Source organism: Callithrix jacchus, chromosome 8 (genome assembly GCF_049354715.1).
Source record: "Callithrix jacchus isolate 240 chromosome 8, calJac240_pri, whole genome shotgun sequence".
Taxonomy (NCBI): Eukaryota; Metazoa; Chordata; class Mammalia; order Primates; family Cebidae; genus Callithrix; species Callithrix jacchus.
In genome coordinates, this window is record NC_133509.1 from 43,530,120 (window position 1) to 43,533,777 (window position 3,658).

Genomic DNA, 3,658 nt, shown 5'->3' on the forward strand with positions numbered 1-3,658 from the left:
TGCATTGGAAGGGAAAACATTTAGAGATAATAAAATGAAACATTTGCAAGGATGTTTTAAATATCTGATAATTCAAATTTACACAAAACGATATTCCTGTTTGCCATTACACCTTTTTTTTTTTCTTTTGAGATGAAGTTTCTGTTGCCGAAGCTGGAGTGCAGTGACACAATCTTGGCTCACTGCAACCTCCACCTCCCGAGTTCAAGAGACTCTCCTGCCTCAGCCTCCTGAGTAGCTGGAACTACAGGCACATGCCACCACGTCCAGCTAATTTTTGTAGTTTTAGTAGAGACGGGGTTTCACTATGTTGGCCAGGCTGGTCTTGAACTCCTGACCTTGTGATCTGCTCGCCTCGGCCTCCCAAAGTGTTGGTGGCATGAGCCACCGCACCCAGCCTGTTTTTTTTTAATTGTAGGACATTCTCCCTCTTCCCTTTCTCCCTGTTCCCTTTCCATCGATCCCAAGTGCTCATATTTCCTGAATAACACAGTACATGTCTTGGTCACTTCCATTTTCTCTCATGTATAATACTTGTTTTATATCATGTGCTAGGCTACATAAGCTAATTAAGGACTTGTTATCTAGTTCTGGGATTCTCCACAATTTCCATCCAGCACAGCATATAGTGTGTAACACTGCAGTCGTTAAAAGCCTGGTTTGGGTGTCTAACAGACTAGCATTCAAATTTCAGAGTTATACAGACAAGTCACTCATGCGCTCAGACCTAATTCATTTAATGAGACTAAGAATAATACTGATGGGAGCTGGACGAGGTGGCTCATGCCTGTAATCCCAGCACTTTGGGAGGCCAAGGTAGGTGTATCACCTGAGGTCAGAAGTTCAAGACCAACCTGGCCAACATGGCGAAACCCCGTCCCTACTAAAAATACAAAACATAGCTCGGGAAGCTGAAGCAGGAGAATCGTTTGAACCCAGGAAGCAGAGGTTGCAGTGAGCGGAGATCGTGCCATTGCACTCCAGCCTGGGCGACACAGCAAGACTCCATCTAAAAAAAAAAAAAAAAAAAAGAACAACACTGATGGGCTGCTGTGATATAAAATGATGCATGGAAAATACCTGGTGCAAAGCTCTATAAATCCTTGCAATTATTGTTTGGTAAGTAAATATTCCCAATAGTGGCAAATATTTGTTTTTTCAGAGTGGCTTGACATTGAAATATTTTTAGAAGTCAAAGCTGATTAATTTGTTTGATGATTATGCTGCTAGTGACTCTAATGACTTCTTTCAGTAGTTTCTAACCTGGTCCTGAAAGAAGTTAGAAGTGCCTGGGTGTCTAACTTCCCACAGCTACCTCCTTAGAGAATAAATGTCATGGAGATAAACAACTACCTCAGCCCTATTTGCTTTTGTATTCCAAAACAATTGTTCTTGGACCAGAAAGAGTAGAGTCAATATAGTTAAAGAGAATTGAAATCTGAGGGTAGGTTTAAAAAACAATACAGATTATTTATTTAACAAATTCAAGTCTTATATCCCAATTCTGAGGGGGGAAAAATCACATAACTTCACCGATCAAGTTATAGAGCTGTAGCAAATATTTTCAAGCCCTCTGACCTCTCATCATTATCCAGTTCTATAAAATCATAGGGCCATTTGCAGAAATGTTTGAACCACAGTGGCAAAAGACAGTAAAAGTCTAGTGAGTTGTTTGATTTTTCATTTAACAAATAATTACTGAGCTCCTACTATGATGATTAGAAGACTAGGCCCTGATGTGGATCTCCTGCCATGATATTAACATTTCAGTAATCATTCCTGATGAGCTTAATATTTATCATCAGAAATATTTTGAAATTGGTTATTTTTAAAGTGAGTTGTGGCTGGGCATAGTGGCTCACACCTGTAATCCCAACACTTTGGGAGGCTGAGGTGGGCAGATGGATCATGTCCAGGGGTTTGAGACCAGCCTGGGCAACATGGGGAAACCCATCTCTACAAAAAATTAAAAAAAAAAAAATTAGCTGGGTGTAATAGTACATACCTGTAGTCCCAGCCACACAGGAGGCTGAGGTAGGAGAACTCCTTTAGCCTGGGAGGATGAGGCTACAGTGAGGCATGATCATGCCACTACACTCTAGCTTGGGCAACAGAGTGAGATCCTATCTCAAAAAAACGTAAAGAAAACTACAGGAGCTCTTTCCTTTCGCTACCGCCGCCACAACCATGAGTATGCTCAGGCTTCAGAAAAGGCTTCCTTCTAGGGTCCTCTGCTGTGGCAAGAAGAAGGTCTGGTTGGACCCCAGTGACACGAGTGAAATCACCAATGCCAACTCCCATCAGCAGATCCAGAAGCTGATCAAAGATGGGCTGATCATCCACAAGCCTGTCACTGTCCATTTCCGGGCTTGATGCCCAAACAACACCTTGACCCACCAAAAGGGCAGGCACATGGGCATAGGTAAGCAAGAGGGTACAGCCAATGCCCACATGCCAGAGAAGGTCACATGGATAAGGAGAATGAGGATTCTGCACCTGCTGCTCAGAAGATAACAGGAATCTAAGAAGATTGATCGCCACATGTATCACAGTCTGTACCTGAAGGTGAAGGGGAATGTGTTCAAAAACAGGCAGATTCTCATGGAACACATCCACAAGCTGAAGGCAGTCGAGGCCCACAAGAAGCTCCTGGCTGACGGGGCTGAGGCCCGCAGGTCTAACACCAAGGAAGCACGCAAGAAGAGCACCTCTAGGCCAAGAAGGAGATCATCCAAACTTTGTCAAAGGAGGAAGAGACCAAGAAATAAAAGCACCCTTTGTCTGGACATACAGGCCTCCCTGATTACATAGATCAGCCATTAAAATAAGCCTTTATCTGCAAAAAGTAAAAAGAAAACTGTAAATAAAAACCAAAGTGAGTTGTAACTATTGAGATTGTAAAATGGTGCAACTGCTATGGAAAACAGTATGGAGTTACTAAAAATAATTAAAAATAAACCAGGTGTGGTGGGTCACACCTGTAATTCCAACACATTGGGGGTCCCACGTGGCACATCATTTGAGGTCAAGAGTTTGAGACCAGCCTGACCAACATGGTGAAATCCCCTCTCTACTAAAAATACAAAAAAAATCAGGCGGGCGTGGTGGCAAATGCCTGTAGTCCCAGCTACTCAAGAGGCTGAGGCACGAGAATTTCTTGAATCCAGGAGGCAAAGGTTGCAGTGAGCTGAGATCACACCACTGCACTCCAGCCTAGGTGACGAGGCAAGACCCCATGTCAAAAAAAAAATTATTAAGAGGGGCTGGGTGCAGTGGCACGTCCCTTTAGTCCCAGTTGCTTAGGAGGCTGAAGAAGGAGGATCACTTGAAGCCAAGAGTTTGAGGCTAGCCTGGGCAATATAGTGAGACCCTATCTCTAAAAATGAATAAATAAAATAAAAATTATTGATGGTAAATTTGTTATGTGTTTTTTACCACAATAAAAATAATTGCACATAAATGCATAGGAAATGCAGTGATAAAGGCTAGGCATGGTGGCTCACGCCTGTAATCCCAGCACTTTGGGAGGCCAAGGTGGGCAGATTGCCTGAGGTCAGGAGTTCAAGACCAGCCTAGCCAACACAGTGAAACCCCATCTCTACTAAAGATACAAAAATTAGCTGGGTGTGGTGGCACATGCCAATATTCCCAAATATCA

At 43.0% G+C, this 3,658-nt stretch overlaps 1 pseudogene; it reads left to right on the forward strand.

Moving 5' to 3' along the window:
• The first annotated feature begins 486 nt into the window (after positions 1-486).
• LOC108593406 (large ribosomal subunit protein eL19 pseudogene) lies at positions 487-3,416 on the forward strand (annotated as a pseudogene).
• The last annotated feature ends 242 nt before the right edge of the window (positions 3,417-3,658 follow it).